We start from the raw sequence: 24,178 nt of genomic DNA, 5'->3' as shown, positions 1-24,178 counted from the left end.
AGCAGACTACCACATCTTTCTCCCATGGTGCAGCTGGTAGGTTCAAACCTCCAGCCTTTTGGTTATCAGCCAAGTGCCTAACCATTGTGCCACCAGGGCTCCTTGCCAGGGTATACGGGAGGACATATACAAATCATTGAAGAGATTTTTCAGACTTCACAAGCTCACTATTCAACTGCACTCTAAGAATATGGTTGCTGCATAGGCTGATAAATCTCCCTTGATGTCAATAATTAGCTACCTCACCTCCAACTGCTCATCCTTACTCTAGAACTAGAAGCACTGATTGAGGCCATCTGAGGCTGTTCAAAAAAGGAAAGAAAGTATATCCACTGGGCTTACTTTTATATTTTCAAAAGTTTATAAGATTAATGGATTCTAAGGAGTTATTTTGTTTATTTCTTTTGTAGGGTTTTTTTTTCCCAATATTATGAGTTTTTTTTGCTTTATGTAAATACTGTAAAATAAAGCAAATATAAAAGAAAAAATGTTTAGTATTGATTTAATTTTTTTCTTACTTGATGTATCAGAATAATCACAATTTATATTTTAAAAAATTCAGTATAGCTATTGGTTGTTGTCAATATCATTACCCTCTTTAACACCAAGTAATTTAATTAAAAATGCATAAGAAGATCTGTAAAATGAGGGTATTATACTTCAGAGTAGATCAGATGGTTTCATGAAGTAAGTCCTGGAAAAAATATTTGAGTGACTGGTTTAATGATAGTGCTGGTCTGTTCATGAAATCTGAGGATTTCTGCCAAGTATACAACCTCCTTTGAACTCAAATTTGAATTCAGGTCTTTGAATTCAGATCCTTCTGAATTTAAAGCTATGCTTTCAATTCCATTTCCAAATAGCTTGAGAAATCTGCTGTCACTGAACCATAGGAATAGTATTTGACCAGATGGGTGGATTGACATTTCCTGCTTTTGTACCAATATTTTCACCAAAGAGATTATACTATCTCTAGGGGTGTTTTAGACACAGATTTTATCTTTTGACACTATTTGTTTTCCTCTGACTACTTGGTGTGAGCTATAAACCAGCTAATGATGGATCTGAGTCAAATAATTCGTGTATCAAATGTAACCAGTCTTGTGTTGACCTAACGAAACATTTGAAAAGAAAAGAAGCTGCTAATGATCATTACGGCGCTCATTCAGATCTGCTGAGAAGCAGACACCACAATGGGATTAGCTGTGCAAGAGATTTATCGGAAGAGGGAAGATGACGCAGGTCTGACACCTGTGGAAGGAGAGAGGGAAGGAAGCAGGATTGGGGAAGAGGAGTTTCCACCTGCAGTAGAGTTCCAGGAAAGTCAGCCAGGCTGACGGAGAGTCCTCAAGTCACAGTCACCACAAGGAGGAGTCCTACATCTCAAAGGAATGGGCCAACTCTACAACCCCCACCACGCTCAGTCATTGGCTAGGAGCAGCCAGCAAGGAAGCACGGTCTTGGTACAAACATGGTAGCAACCCAGAGGTGCCACTGCTTTGCCTTCCAATCAATTATGCTTACCTAGCAGATCTGAGAGGTGTATTTTCAATGGTCACTGCAATTAGTATATCTTTGCAACGTTTCATTCTACCTGAAATGGAGAGACTGATTAAATCACTGACTTCAATTCATTCAAAACACAGGTAATATCAATGACCTATAATGAAAGTTAATTTCTTTGATAAGCTTTTACTGAGCACGTACTATTTTTCAGCCACCATGTCAGCTGCATGGATAGAAATGCAATTAAAACTTAGAGCCTCAAGGAACTTGTAAGTACAGTTTTATATGAGAGAAAATATCACATAGTAGATCACCTAGTAGATAAGTGTTACATGCTAAAACCAAATAAAAACTTACTTGATCAGAACATGGAGACTTTTTAAACACTTTTTTGACACATTTATCCAGGAAACCATCAGTAAAGCATTTGAGTGCAAAATAAAAGCAACTTTATTGGTCAGTCACTTTCCAAAAGCAGGCAGTAAAGAAAGGAAAGTGTACTATATGGGGGGGCGGGGGGAATAGGCATCTTCGTTTTAAAACTTAGAGCATTTATGTTAAAGGTATTTAACATTTTGTAAATTTTAATTTTCAGACTTTAAGACTTTAATCAGAAAGTGATAATATTCAGTTCCTTTTTAGTTAAAATTAACAACTCATGATTCATTGGCATGTACAGAGTAAGTTTATTCAGTTTGCAATGTTTTCTTTCCTGATACTTTTGCATATTTCTTCTAGGTCATTTATTCTGATTCTTTTTCAGAAAAAAAAGGCAAGTTTCCAGATTCTGGATCTCTATTGTTTTTCTTAAAATTTATCATCTTTCCATTGTTTTCATCTCTTTTTTTTTTTTCTTCTCTGCATTCTAAGCAGGATCTGAAGACTACTTTTTATATAACTCAATTTTCTGCAGTTTCAATACTATTCTTCCTCTAGAACAGGTGGAAAATGTTTCCACTTTTCAAAAAAAAGTATGATGTGTTTTATTTATTGTATCTAACCACTAAGCACCTTATATTGCTATATATTTCTTGGCCTACATATATATATATATATTTTTTAATTTCTATCATCTTATGTCATTTCTTTTCTATATTGTCATGTATATCTTATTTTATAAAATGTTATTGGGTCCAAAAACTTATACTGACTGAAGCTATAAGGAAACAAGTATTTCCTTGGTCTCTTAGCACTTATTTATGTTTTGTTGTTATTGACAAAGCTCTTCATAAGTTCCACATTATTATTATTATTTTTTTTTTTTACTTTTTCCAGAATGGTTAGCATTCCACATAGGAATCTATTCCCCACACCCCAGATAACTAAATGATCTTGGAACTTCTCATTCTCCAATTGGATGCGATTAGTTTCCTCCGATTGGATCTGAAGTTGGAGAGTTGGCTGGTTGTCTTCTTAGTTCCCTGGAAGACTGAGGGATACGGAGAAAGAATTGTGGTTCTTTCCATGTTTCTGTGAATACGAAATTTCTTACATTACCTGCCAGAGCCAGCGTTCTTGTGCTGACACCAGCTGCCTCAAGAAACACTTCTGTGTTCCTGGGGAAAAAAAACTGTCAAAACCTGTTGTCACTCATCCTAACCTGATAACAATCACCTAAGCCTGGCCTACTGACATATCTACCCTGGATTTCCACCTCGTTTCTTTAAAGGAGTTGCCCCTCCAATTGCCACTTCACCACTCCGGTAAACAACCCCAATGCTCTGGGCAGGTATTCTTTTCCTTTTCTAAGTGGGAGAGCTAGATACACCCCCTTAGTTTATCTGGAACCCAAGCTCATGTTTTTTCTACTATAGGCCACTGTCCCTCAGACTCCTGTCAACATCTTTAGAGTAAGGACCATATCTTCTATTCCATCTCCTTTGTACCCAAACATTGCTCGACAAATAGTTGTGCTGTATTTGCTTGTTTACCTGGCAGCATGACTAATTGATTGATTAGAGGAGGCCTTATTACTGTAAATGGTCTAGTGTCCAGGACCCTACTTCAAATGAAATCCTTACTGCTTATCATGGGGATCTCTAAAGTTTGGAGAAGAGGTGATTATAGCTTGGCATACCAGTAAAAGAAAGAACACGGTATCCATCTCTCAGTGTAAATTCCAACTCTTTATTCCATCAGCATCAGCAAGGAACTGCTATATTTTATTCTGTCTCATTCAGGGACATGGAGAGGTAAGTGACAGGTGAAGAATCCGGTAGGTGCAGATGGAACACAAGGATGAAAAAGAGAAGTATGCACATAGTGTCAGACTGGAGACCATTCCAGAGTTCAGACTTCCTTTTGATGGACTGCATGGCCCATAAAAGCCTAGTCAAATAGAACATTCTCAGTGATGGAAATGTTCTATATCTGCACAGTCAATAAAATAGCCATAGCCAAACATGGCAATTGAGAATTTGAAATATGGCTAGAATGACTTAGAAATTGTATTTTTTTATTTTATTTAAATTTAAATAGCCACAGGCTAGCCAAATCAATGACTGGTTTTTAGTCCACTCCCCTCTCCTAAAATCAAATCCCCTGGTTATCCCCAGAGTTCTGGGAGCTTATTTCAAGAAGGATATATGGTAAACATTGCCTTTCTAATAGATTTTCCTAAATCACTCTAGACCATAAAGGGTTTCATATGATAAGGCGGTTCTCAAGGGTTAGAGAAAATATCAGCCTCTTCCCTCCATTAACTCTGTGTTCTGTCTCACAGCTTGGTCACATTTTATAGTCAAATGTGAGTCAACCAGAGGATTCAGGGAAACTACGAGCTTGGCAAGGGCTTTTGGGAGGAACTGGGCTCTTTGATCCTCACTTATTGTCTTAGGCTGGGTTCTCTAGAAAAATAAAACCAGTAAAGTGTATAAATATATATAGAGAGATTTATATCAAGGAAATGGCTTATGCAGTTGTAGAGGCTGGAACACCCCAAGTACATGGGTCAGCCTGGAGGCTTCTCCTGATTCACATAGCCGTGGGTGCTGATGAATCCAAGATTGGCAGGTCAGACAGCAGGGCTCTGGCTCACAGACTGAGAAGATCAATGAATCCCAAGATCAGCAGGCAAGATGGCAAGTAAGCTGCTAACTCAAGAGCCAGAGGTCAGACAAACAGGAGCCACCTGCAGGATACAGAGCAAGCAAAAGTCCCCAAGCCTTGCCAGAAAGTTCACCTATATTGGATGCAGGCCACACCCCCAAGGAAACTCTCTTTCAACTGATTGGCTACTCACAGCAGATCCCAACATGGAAGTGATCACATTATATCAAATATCATCATGGAGGTGATCATATCATCACACGAGAGCCAAACTACATCATAACTGCCAAACCGCTGAGAATCCTGGCCCAGTCAAGTTGACACATAACCTTAACCATCACACCTATCTTATCATCTCCCTCTAGTACGCCTTCCATCCATGGAAGAGTTTTAAAGAGCCTGCCATGAATGATCTAGATGGTCCTCATTCTCCCTTCCCAGGAACTGTGAAGATCCCTTTTCATAAAAACTTAAATCTCATGCTGTGTTTTCTAAACCTGTGAGCAGACTTCTTATAGCAGAAATTCATCTTCTAAACTCACTGTGTTCATAAAATAGAAAATGTACTAACGTGTTTATAAAATAGTACATTTTCACTGTGCCTTATCATATTCCATTTCTGAGTTACAATAATAACAACAACTTTTGCCTAATGACCTATTTTATGCCCAGCATGTGGTTAAAATTAAAGTAATAATGCTGTTCACTCCACATACAAACTATTTTTCATCTTGGGAAAAACATTGATTTCTCCCAGAGAACGTTGCTGCACAGAAGTTATTACTTCACCATTTCATAGATGAAGAGTGGGAGGAGGAAATGAATAAAGATTAAAAGGAGAATATCTGTGCTGACAGAACCCTAGCTAGAATCAAAGTTAGTGTTAAAGGTCTGTTATTTTTTTTCATCCCACCCTCAGATCTGTCCTCTTCCTATTTAAGGCTGTAAACACCAATCATTCTCAATTAACTGTGAGAATATTTTATGTAGAAATCTAAACTCTTACCAAAAGACTCTTAAAAGTAGAAACATAAGACTGTTATAAACCATATCATGCCCTTAATTCCATCAAATATTCTGTTGACCCACTCCATGGGAAGGACTCAGAAGTAGATATTTGTAGTACAAAGAAATTGCTGCTTCCTCACCCAATCCTGGTTTCAAAAAAAGACAGACACCTGAAAAATATCATGGAAACAAACAGTAACCCACATGATTTATAAATCATCCACACACAAAAAGATGGCTGCTTCTGCCCTCAAATCTCTATCATTCACTAAAAAAAAAAAAAAAGTGTTGCTATCACGTTGATCCTGATTCATGGCGACCCCATGTATTATCAGAGTAGAACTGTTCCATAGGGTTTTGAAAGCTATGATCTTTTAGAAGAAGATCACCAGGACTTTATTCCAAGTTGCCTCTGGGTAGATTTGAACCGCCATCCTTTGGTAAGTAGCCAAGAACTTAACCTTTTGCACCACCCAGGGATTCCTCTCTTCTAATTGTTGTTTTTACCGTGTGCCATCGAGTCGATTCCAACTCATAGTGGCCTTACATGACAGAATAGAACTGCCCCATAGGGTTTCCCAGGCTGAAGTCCTTACGGGTGCAGATCTCCAAGTCTTTTCTCCCATGGAGCAGCTGGTGGGTTACGAACTGCTAGCCTTTCAGTTAGCAGCCCAGTGCTTAACCATTGTGCCGCCAGGGCAAGGGGCAGGGAAAGTCAAGATGGAGAGGGACTTGTAACTATTTAGAGAATGTTTGGGTAACGAGAGAGAGGATATTATTAAACAGAAAAGAAGATCTTGATAATTCTACTCTAGAGGAAAATTTCAGTTATAAATATATGTTGGAGAAGAATACTGAATGAACCATGGACTGCCAAAAGAAAAAACAAACCTGTCTTGGAAGAAGTACAACCAGAATGCTCCTTAGAAGCAAGGATGGCTAGACTATGTCTCACATACTTTGGATATGTTATCAGGAGGGATCAGTTCCTGTAGAAGGACATCATGCTTGGTAACGTACAGGGTCAGTGAAAAAGAGAGAGACCCTCAATGAGATGGATTGACACAGTGGCTGCAACAATGCGCTCAAGCATAACAACAATTGTGAGGATGGCACAGGACTGCGCAGTGTTTCATTCTGTTGTACATAAAAACCAAAAAATCCCATTGCCATCGAGTTGATTCCAACTCGTAGCGACCCTATAGAACAGAGTAGAACTGCCCCATTGAATTTTCAAGGAGCGCCTGGTGGATTTCAACTGCAGACCTTTTAGTTAGCAGCTGTAGCACTTAACCACTACGCCACCAGGGTTTCCCTGTTGTACATAGGGTCACTATAAGTCGAACCGACTCAATGGCACCTAACAACAACAACAACGTGGTTCTACCTACCCTCAAAATATCTCTTTTCTTTCTAAATATACATATCCCAGAAACTCTCTCTCTGTTACAATCCCTAAAATTCTGCCAAATAAAGTTGCATTTAACAATAATTCTGTTTTAAAATTCAGCTCTCTTTGCAGATATTACGGATCTGCCCTTATTCCTTTCCTCTTTAAAGTGTGGCTCTCAGGCCACAACACTGGCTGCACCTGGGAACTTGTTAGAAATGCATAAGTACAGGTCCCAGCTCAGACCCACTGAATCCCAATCTGCATTGCAACAAGATTTCTGGTAACCCGTATGTGTGTTAACATTTGAGAAGCACCATTTTATTCCACTACCGGATTTACTGCTGAGGCAAAGCAGAGCCTGTCTGCAATGGGTACTCCTCAACATTTGTGATAGTAAATACCTTGAGCCTGAATTTGAAAATAGATAGAGAGAATATGGTTTTAGAATTGATTTTCAGAAATCAATCAATTTCTATGAATGCTAGGTTCTACCAAAAAATCACATTATTGCCATTTAAATCCTATTAAATATTCTTGGAAACAAACAAATTCCTCAACTCAGTGGTTGACCCATAGGTACTTTAAGGAAGAGCTTCTTTCAATAGCGAGTAGGACAAGAATCACAGTAGCTGGGGTTTTTAAAATAAATTTTCAGAAACTTATAGAACTGTAAAATAAATGTTTTTTCCAGTCCTATTCACAGTTTGGAACCCTAATTAAACTGTCTGATGGTTGGCCACCTTTAGTGCAGTTGGAAAAGAATGCTAAGTTGAGCACCAATGAAGCCCTTTAAGTTTCTTTGGTTATAAAAGTCCTGAAGTGAATTTTAGTTCTTTACTGCATGACTCTCCACCTCAACCATGGCAAACATTCCTCCCCCCCTAAAAAAGGCAACAAAATTGTGAAAATATATACAATAAAAAGAAAAAAGAATGGATAGAGAAGGCTCATTCATAACCGATATTTTTAGTTTCTGTTTTCAGTTTAAATCATCTATTTTGCTTAGTCATTATCTTCCTAGAAGGTAGGCTCCAAATCCTACAAACCAGAGTTTGATTTCTGGTAACCTGATGCTGTCACCAGCTGTGATAAGCACTAGTAACCAGTTCACCTCAAGTCAAGGACAGTTTCTGTACTTTGAGGAACATTTCCCTCACTTTATTCCTTAAGTATGACAGCAGCCGGTACCCACACCAATCAGTGCAAGAATACATGCAGGATTCTCTAAAGCCAGCATGCAAAAAGGAGGGAGATGAACACAAAGCCATCAGCATAATCAAACAATTTAAAGCACTTTTTTTTTTAATGAATTCAAGATGTATGTGATGAAAAAGCTTATTTTTATGCACTGTAATAAAGCACTACACAATTTTGATGAGCCAATTTTTGCTCGTTTAAATTCTTTCTTCTTTAATTTCCTGAAATTTACTGGTTTCTACAGCTAACTTTGCATACTTTTAATTTATGATGACCTTTGATTTCTTCTCACATATATTTTTTGCACAATTTCATCCATTTTAAGTTTCTTTTTTAAATTTTGATATTTCCTAATCAATTACAATATTTTAGATTAATAGGCTTCTTGTGGACAGAACTTGACCTAACCATTAGTATGGAAATGTCATACTTTGGGCAGAAAAAATGTCAGTACTAGTACTATTCTTTGAAGAATACATACTCCCATACGTATGGAAAAAAAGCAACAGGTATTTTGAATGTAGCTTATATAATTCAAAATCTTCTTTTGTACTGTGTTTTTTTTTTTTAATTACATATATTTAGTTTGACTACTAGATCACAGTAAATGTAGCTAGACATAACTTTTAAAAGAAAAAACTATGATTTGATTTTATGGGCTATATATTATTACGAGTTGGGGGTTTGGCTACCTCTGTAAATCTGTAAACAGATAAATGCAACCATGTGCAGTGTGAGGAGAGCCCTCAATGTCTATAAAGCAGCTTAATGCTATCAAAGTACTCCACTGATAATGAAAGTCAAGGCTCAACGGGCACTAAGAATATTATTCTATATAATGTATTATGCATCAATAGTTCCAGGCGGGCAAATCCTACCAGCCCCTCAGGCCGCCACAACAGCTAAGTGAAAAGAATATTAACCAATTCAAGAAATGGCAAAATTCAAAGAAGAAAGTGAGACCAAAGGGAGTGAAAAGACAGACCCTCTCTCTTTTTCCCTTCTGGACGTCTTTTTCTATCCATCTTGTGTTCCATAAATCCCCTCTGATTCACTCTCCGTTCTCCATTCCTTCATCAGACCTTCCCTCTGCCTCCACTTCTCTCTCCCTTGCTCTTGTTTTTTCTTTATTTATCATCAAATCTCAATTCAAGTTCAAATGTATACTTGTTGCCATTCAGCCCCAGAGAGTTTCTTGTCAAAGCATCTATTTGAAATCAATCTATTTATAATACCGCACTCTAATTCCAGCCTTAATTAATATGTATATCACACGGCCCATGACATTAATTCCATCTGAGCAATATTCTTTATTTTCTGCTTAGAAAAACTACACTGTCACCAACAGCAGACTTTAAAGATAAAGATTTGCTGAAGTCTCTTTGCCCTGTGATAGTGTATAGTTGTCATTTCGGGAAAGATAAATTGGGTCCACTACCAGGAAACGGTGGCTATTGCCAATTCTTTAACACCAAAATTGCATCCGTATCTTTAAAACCTCTTTCTATTGATCTTTCTCGTATCATATTATGTTGGACAGACATATGTTAGTCAGTTTAAGATCCTTTCTTAGCACTGTGCCAGAAATGAAATAGACAATTTCTATTTAGGTCCTTATGTTTTTAGGACATACAGGCTTAGTTTCTTGTGTACCACACTAAAAGTTAACATACTCATAATATCAAAAAGATTTCACAAATTTATACGGATATTTTGAAACTATAATACCAAAGAGGCTGAAGTAGCACGAAGGAAAGAAAAAAAAAATTCTTCAACTTAGTTATTTTCCAAAGCAGCACAGACTACCAGGTTTGCAAAACTTTCCCTGTTGAGTTTAGAGGTACTACATGTTCCCGTGGACTTTTAACCACTAAGGAGGACACAACAGTGAATATCGGCAGTTTGCCACCTAAGTTAAACTATCTCAGTAGTTTTCTGAAAACACGTTAATAATATTCTCCTTATTTTCTAGCCCCTTCCATCAACCCTAGTCCTCTGACCACCTGTTGCTGTTTGTATCCTGCTACCTTGACTTGCAGTCTCTGCTGAGAACGCACCTGCTCATTAAGTTCATGTCACAGCAGGAGTGTGCATATGCCTACTTGTTTTTGTTGTTCCTCTTTGCATAAAGACAAGAGTCTCATTTATTTAAAAAAAAAAAATTCTTGCAAGAGACTATCAGGCAAAAATGTTAGAATCATCAAACTTCCAACAGGATTTTTTTTTTTTTTTTTAATTTTTAAAAATAAATTTGGTGGATGGGGCAGGGAGCTCCTTGCTCCATTGTATCATATTAAAAAAGTAAATAAAAGCTTAATATTTTAGGCAAAGGGACTCCAAGTGAAACATCACCATATGATATAGATATATACATATTTATGTATTTATTATGGATAAAATCATTTGATACCTGTAAATTATTTAAATGTGGTTGGAGAAGCTGTAGAGAAGAAAGGCTTCTTGCTCTTTTACTCCTTGGTGAGAGTCTCAGCTCCCCTCCCTATAGCTCCTGGCTCCTGATAGCAGCTCTTACCTACTCCTTTCTTGCCCCTCATTTGAGTGATCCAAGAAGCTGAATGTTGCAACACAATAAAATGCCTCAAGCGTCTCCTGTCACGCAAGTAATGTCATCAGATCATGGAGAAAAGTCACCAAAAATACAACGAATTAGCTCTCTTTTATTGCTGCCATCAAATGACATTTACAACAACCTTTTTATAATAAATAAAAAAGTATTAGGCCCACTTTTTAGAGACAGAGAGAAAAAGAGAGTGAGCACAATTCAACATGCTCTTGTTCAAGTTTTAACAAATTTTTGCAAAACAGATCTGGAATTACACATTGAACCTAAGTCCTGTTTGAAATAGGTTCCTTTATAGAGTTTTGAACAAATGATTTCCAGGCAAGAGTCAAAACTCCAAAATAAAGCCTAGAATTCAAACCTGTTCAGGTGGATTTTGGAATTTGTAGGCAAGACAAAGATGAAGGCTCCCAATTTGCTTAAAGCATAATATTTTTGGTCTCATTGCTCCTTCTCGGAGAAGGTCCATCAGGAATGCTATAGAATTTGTGTCAATTCCTAAAATAAATATTCTATTTCCATTCAAAAGCTAAAGAATTCAGAAAAGCAGCTTCTCTCAGGCCACAAAGTTCAAAATGAAAAGTTTGGAGCAAAATCCATTGGCTGGAGCAGCGCAGAGCAGATCCGGGCACATCATCTGCAGTTCTTCTGTGCTCCTGTTCCTTCTGGATTTTTTTTTTTTTTTTTTGTCCTGTGTTAACAGGTGCAGAACCTCCTTCTGCCTCGGGACAGGGAAATATGAAATGACTGTTCTTCTTTTCCAGAGCCAGATACATTATAGAATCATAATTTCAGATTCACATTTTTTGTGACAGGCGTATCCTTATTTCAGCCCAAGTGAATGTATGTGGCAGTTTACTGATAAAGAGGTAATACAATATAGGAGAAAAAGAGCAGACTTTTGATTTGGGAGATCAGGGTTTGAGTTCTAACTTCAATGCTACTAAACAAGTATCTACCTACTGCTGACAGGTGGTAGTGGACTTTTACACCCTAAGGAGGACTTATCCGTGAAAATCAGGATTTTTTCCCAGCAAAATTCAACTATCCCAATAGTTTCCTGAAAACACAGTCATTTTCTACGAACTAAAAATAACAACTAACTGACAAGTAACCATCTCTCTGAGCTTCAATTTTCTTCTCTGTAAAATGGAGTAATACTTAGTTTTCAAGGATGTTGGAGGGTCAGGAATAATGTTTACGAAGTGAATGACACTGTCTCTGACACATAGTAGGTGGCCAATGAGAGCTATCATTGTTGCTGTATTATAGGAATAAACAGAATTCACAATATAGCCTGAGCTCAGGTTTATTCAGCAATATCTACCTGGCTTTACTTTGAAGGCCTTCAAAAGTATGTATCATAATTGACAGCTATTTCCTATTCTCCCTCTGTCGTCATCGTCTATTGCTGCTATAAAAGAAATACCACAAGTGGATGGCTTTAACAAAAAGACATTTATTCTCTCCCTGCCTAGTAGGTTACAAATCCAAATTCAGGGCATCAGCTCCAGAGGAAGGCTTTCTCTTTCTGTTGGTTCTGGAGGAAAGTCCTTCTTATCCATGTTTCCTTGGCCTGGGAGCATCTCAGCACAGGAACCTCAGGTCCAAAGGACATGCTCTGCTCCCAGCACTGCTTTCTTGGTGGTATGAGATCTCCCAACTCTCTGCTTGCTTCCCTTTCCTTTTATCTCTTGAGAGATAAATGGCTGTGCAGACCACACCTCAGGCAAACTCCCTTCATATTGGATCAGAGATGTGACTTGGTAAGGGTGTCACAATCCCACCCTAATCCTCTTTAACATAAAATTACAATCATGAAATGGAGGACAACCACAGAATATTGGGAATCATGTCCTAACCAAGTTAAAACACACGTTTTTGGGAGGACATAATTCAATCCATGACACCCTCTAAGCAGTAGCCCTAGTTCACTAAGATTTTAGGTATGAATTGAAACTTGGTAGTCACAATTCTCAAATAAATGGAAACTACCCGCTGTTACATGAGCCAGCAAAGCCACACATGCCCTTTCCCACTTCTTATACATTTTCTATGTACAGTGTTCCTTTGATAAACCTTAACATAGTTTGTATGTCAAATACCAATAAATTATAAATAAATATGCACATTAAAGTCCAAAATATATTTGAAAAGAACTATTTTAAACACAAAATCCAGTTGCCTTGGAATCAACTCTAGTTCGTGGTGACACCATAAGTGTCTTCCAGATGATTTTTCCTCTAGTGTCCTGTTATCTCCCTGAGTATAATCCTCTTTCTATGTGGATACTCAGAGGCTCTCTCTACCCTCTCCTGCCCCAAACTGACTTTTCAGGTGGTGGGGGTGGGGGGCAGGGTACAACGTCCCTCCTGAGGAACGTACCATGAGTCCTCCTTCTCAACTTTATCTAGCTCTACTTATCATGGTTTTCTTAAGCTTTAAGTCCTTTGGAGTCGATTTATTTTACACTCAACAATTTTTTTCTCTGCAATGACTGTAAGAAACCTTTCCACAAAGCAGAGAAATCAGCAGCCTAGCTGCTCTAATTGGGAATAGTAAAGTGATAATAGGCAATATTGGAAGAGGAAACATTGCTTACATTTCAAAATATTATCACAGTGCAGTATTAAAAATAGCTTACATTTATTGGTTGAGTTAGACAGATACATCCTCACACAATTCACAGTCTGTATCAGTCAGGGCCCCAGCAGGCGACAGATGGTGCACTCAAATTAGGATGACTTGAGATGGGTTTAATAAAGGGACTATTTACAAACGTGTGGGCAGGGTGTAGATAAACCAAAAGAGATAACACAGTACCCTGGGGCGAGCAGTGGGGTGGGGAGAGTTTCCATCCCTAGATCTGAAGGAACAAAGAAAGGGAGAAGTTACTTCAACCCAAAAGGAGAGAATCTTGGAGACTTGCCTCCTTGAGAGGTGTTGTGATCTTTAACCAAGAGATGCAGGTAGAGTTAACCCTGTAAGGTGGAAACCTGGGAAACAAATACTACAACCTCACTACCCCCTCTCTTTTACTTCCTCAGGGCTCACGTTGGCTAAATCCAATGGGAAGTTAGAGCGCAAGCAAGACAGACCCATCAATGTAGCCCATATAGGAAAGCTTTGTGAGGCGGAGAGTAAGATGGAGAAGAGTAGAAAGCAGAGCTACAAGGTCAAATGGAAGATATCCAGCACATAGTCTATGAGAAAATTCCTATTTGTTCTTCGAAGTTCAACTCACATAGCACTTCCTTTGGGAAGTCTGACCCATCAACTAGAATTAGCTTTTCCTAGATTTTGCTCCACGGTACAATGCTTTGTACATGCCTGTACAAGGGACATGCAGACATTGTATTGTTTTGTATTACTAACATACGTGTCTTTCCCCTTTGCCAGACTGAGCATCCAGGAGAGAGAGATAGTCTTGCTTTTTTTTTTTTTTCCTGGCACCAATCACAGGGCCTAAGATATAGCATGCTGCCTGAATGAACAGATAAATGAATGAATGACTTTTCTCCTTTGCTTAGGATTCAAACTTCTTAAAAGGACAATTCTTTTCCCTTGGAAACCCTAAGAGGCTGTTCTACTCTCTCCTATAGGGTCGCTACGAGTCGGAATTGACTTGACCGCAATGGGTTTGGTTTTGGTAACTCATGACATTTTTTGTTTTTTAACTGAAAAAAGATATGTTGTTTAACCATGACATTCTGTAGGTGACACCCTAGATTTGTCAAATACAAACTGATTTGCTCCACTGCTGTGAATTTTAGGCATAGCAAGAGAAAAGTCAGAGATGTGGCTGTGACAGGGTGATAAAATGGCATGTTGTATGTATTTGGACGCAGGCATATCTCTGAAGTTCCCTAACTTGTCAACATTGAGCTCATTCCAGTTGAGTAGAGAAGTTAACATGAATTCAGCAGGAAACCCATACACACAATTCCATCTGGAAATAAAGAGCAACTTAATCGATTTTTTTGTCATATAAAATTTTCTGCTTTTGAACAAAGGAGATAACATGGGCACTAGGAAACCCTGGTGGTGTAGCGGTTAAGTGCTACGGTTGCTAACCGTAGTTTGAATCCACCAGGCGCTCCTTGGAAACTCTATAAACCAGCAAAACCAAACCCAGTGCCGTCGAGTCCATTCCGACTCCTAGCGACCCTATAGGCCAGAGTAGAACTGCCCCATAGAGTTTCCAAGGACCACCTGATGGATTTGAACTACTCTATGGGGTAGTTCTATTCTGTCCTACAGGGTTGCTAGGAGTTGGAATGGACTCAACAGTAGTGGCTTTGGAGTTGGCTAGCTACCACTACTGACTGTTTTGAGCAGGGACACAATAAAAAGTCCCAGTTAGAATGGGATAAAAATGTAGAACAAAACTCAAATTCATAGAAAAGACCAGACTTACAGGGCTGATAGAGACTGGAGGAACCTCAAAACTATCACCCTACACTCTTTTAATTGGAACTGTAGCCACTCCCAGAGGTCACCTTTCAGCCAAATAACAGATTGGCCTACAAAATAAACAATAACACCTGGAAGGGATGTGTTCCTTAGAACAATCAACTACAGGAGACCAAACAGACAACATTTGCCTGACAGCAAAGATGAGAAGGCAAGGAGGAGCAGGGAAACTGGACAGATGGAAAGGAGGAAGACAGGGTGGAAATTGTGAGAATGCTAAGACATTGCAGGGGTAGCAACCGATGTCACTAAACAACATGTGTAGGAATTGCTGAATAGGAAACTAATTTGTTGTGAAGTTTCACCTAAAACACAGTAGAATGTTAAAAAAAAAAAAAAGGATATGGGTATTAACTAAGTTACTAAAAAGATGAAGTGATAAAATATATATGAATTCCACTAAGACTACATATTAAATTAGACTAAATAGAGAAAAATAATTTTTTAAAATTAAATGTAGCATAAAAACAACAGATAATGTCATTACACAGAAACAAACTAAGATTTCTGGGCAAAAAGGCATATAATAATTGGGGTTTCTATAAAGAATTTCATTGGCTGACAGAGAACTCTAAGACGTCAACTGAAGACACGTGTATGTCTTTGATTCTGAAATAAAATTTTAACACCAATTAAACAGAGCCCTATAAAGACATCAACCCTACAGACAGTTCCTGCCATTGTGCACCCACACAGATGGGATCCCAAGACACTTTATACATCCACAGACTTTGCCCCGGTACTTAGAGAGAGAGGAAAAAAATGAACTCGAATTGCAACCAAAAGTACTAATGTTATTAAAACCTTATATTGCAATGCTTAGTAAAAAGTCAGCATCGACACGATGGCAATGGGTTTGATCTTTTTGGTTTAAGCTTGTTTAGCATGCTTATATTTAAATAAATTTGATCTGAAAGAAAAAAAAGGAGAAACTGGGATTAATTATCTATCTCATGCAGAAGTGCAAACACAGTTGTGCAGTCTGTGCACTGCGCAAAGGCACTGGGTCAAGGGGGAGAACTGGGGGACTTGCTTGCTAGACTTGGATAAAGGAAGGTTTTTGTTTTTGTTTTTTTCTCATAAAGATGCAATTCATCAACCCAAAAGGGGTTGACCTAAAGTAGGCGACTTTTTCTAATTTGCTTAGAAGTCTCTTATATGCCAGCACTAGCCCCATCTTAAGCTCACCTCAAAGTCAAGATATCCAGATAAGCTCCCTACTCAATGCCTTGGTTTTTGTTAACCATGCCATCATTATTCTATTTGCTTGCTCAAGATGAGGGTATTACTTTTTATTCTGTCATCTCTTTTGACACCTCCACCAATCATCAGTGCAAGTGCTCTTATTCGGATGAAAAGGAATTTAAGTATATAAAAATACGATCTGCACTAACGTGTGCAAGGTACTGTATTAGCTGTTTAGGAAAAGTTTAAAAAATGAATGTAAGACAAAAGCCAGAACTCTCCAAAAGCTAAGCATTTAGTTTGGGAGATACACTATGAAAGCATGGAATAACAAATAACTGAAAAGGACAATAAAGGCAAAGTGTCAAATGATAAGCACATAAATAGTCATCACGCTTGCTGCATGTCCCTGACTCCAGTTTTTGTCCCTTTTATGCCTCTACTAATCTCAAAGAGGGTAAACAAGGGGGATTTGGTACCCCTCAGCTCCATCTGCCTACTCCCCTGTTGCCACTTGATAGAATAATTGATGTTTTCCTCAATCTTGTGCCAAAAGTAAATAAGTGCTTTTTTTTTTTTTTTTTTAGAAAACTTGCTTATTTCTAATAAGGCACAACTTACAATCTAAATAAAAGACACTGTGGGTGATATGCAAATTTATCTTCAAGACCAGCCCCTGTGAACATTTTGCTTACATACTTCCTAAAATAATTTTTCAAAGCTATACAGCCCCTCACACACTTTTAAGTTAACATCTAAAATTTTTCAACATATCTCTAAGTAGTTGCAAACAATGTAATTTCTGGCGTATTGCAAATGTTGGCTTGCTTAAATAAAACTTACCCAGCTCATTTAAATGTCTCCAATGGAAAACTACCATAGTCATTTGATATTCTCCATCAAAAATTACATGAACAAACTGTTCTTTGCATCATTCCTTTTACTCCTTGAACTCCTATCTCCGTTTCATTTCCCTACAGAATTTTATCCAGATGTAATATATTTTTATATTTGAAGTCTTGTATTGATAACCATCTCATTTCTATTTGCTATGTGACTATGAGACTCTAAATACTTTCAGCTAAATTAATTCATTCATAATTAGTATATAATTAATCCAACCAAAATAAATACATTTGATATTTTGTTAAATAAATAGGAAACGTACAAAGCAAAATGCTATCAGAAATACAACTTTCAATGAAATAGATGAATAGTTCTTAACTAGTTCGTGTATCTGTTAATTATCGCTAGAATAAGACATGGTTCTGCACCAATTCTTTTTTTTTATATGTAACAAGAACAAGAAGCCTTATTCAAATACAGTTGGGAATAGAGGTCTTACTTATTTCCTATATTAATGTTACTTGATTATTTAAACCTCCTTCAAGTTTTCTACATAAAGCTCTATCCTATCTAAAATCAAAACTAATAGTCAATCATCAGCCCGATTCAGCTCTTCCCTTCTTGTTAAAAGAAATGCATTGGAAACACTTGTCTTCCAAAGGTTTTCTTTCCAGACCCTTCGGTACAAGCTTTCATTTTCTGAACACTGTCAACAATATTTTGAATCATCTCCTTGTTTGATAGGCAGGAATTTTATCCACCCCCGAGCAAGGCATCAGAATGAGACTGTGGATTGGTAAGAAGAAAGTTTTTCTTCTTTAAAGTGGAAGGAAAGTCATTATTAAAGCGGAGGTAGGAACGGAGATCCAGCGCGACACCTCAACTGCAGATCACTTTCAGGAAAAGTACAAATGAAAGCTGAGGATTTGGAAATAAATCTCCTTCGTACCATGCCCTTGAAAGGTCTCCATGGAATCCCAAGAATACCCAAACCCCATTTTGAAAACGGCTGCCCCGATCTACATCTTGCTAATCAGTTTAGGTGGTCTAAACCCTTCTCATTTATAATGAAGCTCCTGGTATTAATTTTCTAAAGATAACATTTCACCAGGACATTCAAGCACTCAGTTACCCCTAATGCCTTTCTAGTACCCTGCAATCAATCTAAATGTGGCCCACGACCCTTCCAAGTCTGCCCTTCCACCCGACCTCCTTCCCAGGAATGTGAAATAAGCAGCCTCTGTTTTACTCACAGATCTCCTTCCCTTTTCCTGCACATATTTTTCTCACTTCCAGATCACATCTTGCTCATGTGAATTCCTTAGCCTGGAACGCCTCTTCTTCTTTTATCCTGCTATCCAAATGTGGTCATCTTCTGCAACCCCTTTCCTAGGAATTTCCCCTTTCCACTGTAAACCTGACTGATTTCTGAATTCTCATGGACTTGAATACAAAAAAATGGCTCTAAATATCGGAACTACATTTTTCTGGCGGGTGGACGGTACAGGGGAGGAGGATTAATTAAAATCAGTTCTATTTCAAAACAGATGGTCTTTTATTGTTTGTTACTCTTTCATATGTATTAATTTTCCATTTCCAATCACAGAGTAAACTGCTTGACAACAGAGTTCATGTGGTATATTTCTGTCTCTCTCACGCAAATAAGCTAGATACTCAAAACAGGAAGCATAAAAAATGTTGATTAATTCAATTCAAACTCAACCATCAAATGTGAAATAGCTTTTTCTTCTGAATTACTTTAGGTCCAAGAAAAGAAATCTTTTTTTCAAAAGTCCTTTGGACAGCAAATAACCAACTCAATGTCCCAAAGGAAACTGTGGCAAATGAACTACACCTACACCTCACTTATCTTTAGGGGCCATTATTCAGCCTACCACAATAAGTATGTAGGCACAATGATTAAGAGCTCGGCTGCTAACCAAAAGGTCAGCAGTTTGAATCCACCAGCTGCTCCTTGGAAACCCTATGGGGCAGTTCTCCTCTGTCCTACAGGGTCACTATGAGTCGGAATCAGCTCAACAACAATGGGTTTGGTTTTGGTCATGTTACAATGAAAGTGGACCAAACTTTGCCACAAGTACAAACACTTGCAGGCACAAAAACTGCCATAGACTTCACTGCTGTGAGCTTGGTAAAGCCCTGCTGTCCTTAACCGTGACAGAGGGTTTGCTTTGAGGCAAATCCTATGATACTCTGAAGTAGGGTCAGCCAGTCTTCTAGGCAAGTGGGGCAACTGAGTCCTTGGTAAGTCTGGGTAGAGATGGTGTAAAAACGGCATGCGAGCAGTGTCTGACCTCCTTCAACCCCACATGGGGGAAGGAAAACCAAGATCAACAGCACTAGGCCAACTCCCATGAGGTAGATGCCAAATGAGCCTTCTCTCTCCATCATCTTTACTAATTCTGACACCAACTGTCCCTCACACAGCACTCTCTACTTCTCTGCTGAGTTCGATAATTCATTACAATGGCCACACAGAACTCACAGACCATACTCACAATTATGGGGTTTATTAGGGAAGTAAGAGCTACAATTCAGGCTCAGGAACACTCAGAATACAGTTGTTCCATCAGGACAGCCTCTTCCCTACTGTGCTGGCAGGCACGCCTCTCCCTGACCCTAGGCCTCTTCCCAAAGACACTTAGCTTTTTCTCTCCATGGGCCAGGAAGCCCACTGTGCTGTCTCCTATTGCCAGGTCTCTGCTGCCACAGCTTCTCACAACTTCGTGGTTACAGCTTTATCTCTTTTTCTCTCTCTCAGTCTCCTGCTTCCAAGAGCTTCTCAGCACAGGGATCCTAGGTCCAAAGGATGCACTCTCCACCCGTGGCTGTTCTTCCTTGGTGGTGGGAGGATCCTCCTCTCTGCTCTGGAATTGACTCTCTTTTAAGGCAAAACTGACTGATCCCTTTGGTGGACCACAATTACCCTATCTCACAGTCCTGCCAAATCAACTAGGCGGGAGTTACGAGACCATAGCAATAAAACTAAGTAATTCATCACATCACAGATGGACCATTCAGAGTTCTAGACCATGACCCCTGCTGGGCTTGCCAAATGCTTACATTTTTTTCATGCAGAAATGTTAAAAAAAAAAAAAAAAAAATTGCTGTCAACCTGAATCCGACCCATGGTGACCCGTGTCAGAGTAGAATTTTCAGCAGTTGATTTTTCAGGGGACTCCACCAGGTCTTTCATCCAACATGCCTCTGGTTGGACTCAAACCTCCAACCTTTCAGTTAGCAACCAAACACATTAACCACTTACACCACCCAGGGACTCCAGAGCACACAGAAACTTTCTAGCCATGACTTATCTTTATTATTACTCATTTCAGAAATTTTAAAAGTGCACCTACTTCTCACTTATTGACTATCTCATTACCTGACATTTCGCATTTAAGACGATAGTAAAAAAAAAAACTGCTATGCAGCTATTTTGTGCAGTAACCAAACCAAGGTGCAAGGCAGGAGTAAGGCTAGTATGATGGTTAAAGTTATGTGTCACCTTGGCTGGGCCATAATTCTCAGTGATTTGGCAGTTAAGTAATGATGAAATCTGGCAGTTATGTAATGATGTAGTCATTCTTCATTTCATGATCTGATGTGGTCATCCTCCGTTTTATAATGGAAATTTTGCTTAATGACCTGATCTTCGAAACCTCACCATGCTGATAAGAGGGGGGTGTGTTAGGTACTTGCTATAAGTTTTAGTGAATGAGGAACAAAACTTTTCAGCAGCTGTAAATTATCATCTCTTTGCTGGCCCCCAACTGGATAGTGGAATCACCCACATACTAGGTGAGGTAAAACTGTAGAATTCTATCAGAGAGTAACTCTACTAAGTAAATGGATGCACAGGTTGTGAAATGCATTTTCTTCCCCTGCAGAACCGGAGTTTACTTATCACAATAAGACCTTCAGACACTAGTCCTGGTGATGAAAAACATACTTTATTCTTTGCTGCACAGTTTTGCCAAATAGACTACAAAACGGCAAGAGGGAGATTGAATTTAAAACATCTGAAACCCAATTAAAGTCTTAATACCAACATTGTTACCCTTGGATTTGTTTCCTTTGCCATAGTCAACTAATGTCCTCATCTAGGAGAACAGACTGAGAAAAGGCTGTTCGCATTTGAGGTTTCTCTGCATGGCATAGACAAAGTTATGGCACTCGCTTCTAATTAATAATTGATGTTTCTCGTACTCTAGAAGGCTGAAGTCATTTCTCTAATTACAGTTACCATATGTATCACTAATTTGATAATTCACTTGCTCTGTATTATTTTGGTATTTAAGCACTCCAAATATATTTTTTTCTCTCCAATGAAATTATAATGATTATATAAATTATAACTTTTTCCTTACCCAAGGTTAGCACAGTGATAGTCACTATGCTATGCGATGAGTCATATTTCACATGTGATGACATAAGACAATGTGGTGCAGTGAATTACTTAATATGGTCCTTCTAGCCATTCATGGTCTTATGACTCCCACAAAATGATTGGGTGGGATTATGCAAATGAGGTGCTTGTGGCCCACCATGGGGATTGGACAGTTTGCTAACAATGAAAATGAGGTTCATGGAACACTTATGAGAGTAGGACCATGGAAGTAAGGTATATGGAACCCTAATGAGGGGATTGGTCAGTTTTGCCATCCTGCTAGCCTAAAATGAGCCTTCCCAGAGGCAGGTAAAAGGGGACCTCACTACTACCAAGAAGAACAGCCAGGATTGGAAGGTGTCCTTTAGACCCAGAGTTCCTGCACTGAGAACCTCCTAGACCCAGAAGACAGAGAGAGAGTTATAATACCAGAGCCAGTTCTTGATGGCTGGAAGCAATGGCAAGCATGGCAGAGTCCAGTGGCAGAGAAAGGGAAGCAGCAGAACCAGGAGACTGGCACAAGATGGCAATGGGCTTCCCAGCCCACGAAGCAAGGCAGCTACAGCGGACGAGCCAACCCACAGCCAGAGCCGAGTGTCTCCGTGCAAGAGGCTTCCTGGAGGATGAAGTGCATCTGGGAACCTACTAGTGGAGCTAAAGCGCCTTGTAACACTTGCCTGAGCAGGGCATAGACCTGTCCTATGTGGACCAAGGGGAATCTGCCCTCAAGGGGCCAAGAGGGGCCTGTCCTCAGGGGGCCAAGAGGAGCCCTGTGAGGTGGCGAAGAGCTAAGAGAGATGTCCTGCACTGAAGAAGGGAGGCTTTGCCTACAGGTTCCCTGATTCCGATCCTGAGTTTTAACCTGGTACCTCCCTAATAAAGCCCATACCTCTGAGGATGGTCTGTGGTTTCTGTGTGGCTACTGCAATGAATTATTGAACCTAGCAGAGAAGTAGAGAGTGCTGTGGGAGGGACAGCTGGTGTTAGAATTGGTAAAAAAAAAAAAAAAAAAGGTGGGTGGAGGTACATTTAACCTTCACCTCATACGTATCAGCTTTGGGCTGATGCTGATGGTGACTCTTCTTCCTCCTTGTGAAGTTAGAGGAGATCTGACAATGGCTTCATACCATTCTTACAGATAAGCACCAAGTACTCTAACAAGATATTTTTATTATATCAATTCTTAAAAGTTAACTTTGAATTTCTTTAAAAGAAGACTATAAAATTATTTAAACATTTTGAGGCTAGATGTAGATACTTCATATAAAGGATGCAACAGAAGTTATGTCTGTAGAAAAACTTAGACACTAAGTATTACTTTCTTTCTGAAACTGTGTTTTCAACATGTCTTCCTAAAAGAGAAAACTTCTTTCAAAAGTCCTTTAGACATCAAATAACCAATTCAATCTTCCAAAGATGGCAAAAGAACTAGTTAATTACTTACCCATGTTGATTTACCTCAGATTTCATATAATGTGAAAGAAGGAAGCAAAGAACCAAAAGTCACTGAGGTGTCACGAAATGAGCTGTGTATAAATTGTTGAATGGAAAACTAATTTGCTCTGTAAACAATCACCTAAACCACAATAAAGTGTTCAAAAAAAAGTTATTTAGATTCTGGAGCCTGATCTCAGATTTCATCCTTACAAGTGATATTTTTGGCTAAGTGGAAAGTAGAACATTAACCAATATAGATAGGTTGATTGGTTTCCTGAAGTCTAAACAATCAGACCAAAAATTCATAAATGACAAGTGACATCAGGTCAGTGTCATCAGGACAGATCTGAAAAAAAGGAATTTATGACAAGTAAGGTCAATTACTTGATGGCCAGATGAATCAATTTCTGGAGAAGAGGTTTGGACCTGCCAGCAGGAATTATTTGATCAGAAGGTGAGTACAATCTTGTGAGATGATCCAAAGCATTGCACTAGAAGGAAACATTTTCCTGGAAGAGTAAATGCAATGGCATACACGCACAAGAAGTTCTAAGCAAGAATGCAAAGTGATCCTATGCTCCCCATGCCCATCAGCATCAGAACTAATAGGAGCCAAACACAGTAAATCAGCATCTTACAGAATGTGCTAAATAAAGATGCAAAAAGCCTATGTTTCTAAATCCAAACATTCATTATAATCCTCATCTTCCTTGACTTTTCACAAGATTTCACTGTGTTGATTGATACCACCTTCTTGAAACTCCTTTCTCTCTGTTTCTCTGATACCATTTAGTGACCCTATCAATAGTTACTTCTTATTCTTCTTTGGAGGCTGCTGTCTTTCTTCTTCATACATTAATGCTGGGTTTCCCTATTTTCTGTCATTGGCTCTTTTCTCTTGTAACTCCAGATAGTCTCCCCAGATAATTTTACTTATACCTTCAAGTATGAACTGCACATTGATGACTCTCAAATCGGTATCTTCCTTCCCAGGTCCATGTAGACCACTATCAACTATGTATCTTCAATTGGTAGATCCCGGACCTGTAAATCATAACAAGAATAACGCTTAACCTTCCTCTTCCCAATCTTCTCC

This window comes from Elephas maximus, chromosome 11 (genome assembly GCF_024166365.1).
Source record: "Elephas maximus indicus isolate mEleMax1 chromosome 11, mEleMax1 primary haplotype, whole genome shotgun sequence".
In the NCBI taxonomy this organism is placed as follows: domain Eukaryota; kingdom Metazoa; phylum Chordata; class Mammalia; order Proboscidea; family Elephantidae; genus Elephas; species Elephas maximus.
This window is presented reverse-complemented; position numbering follows the sequence as displayed.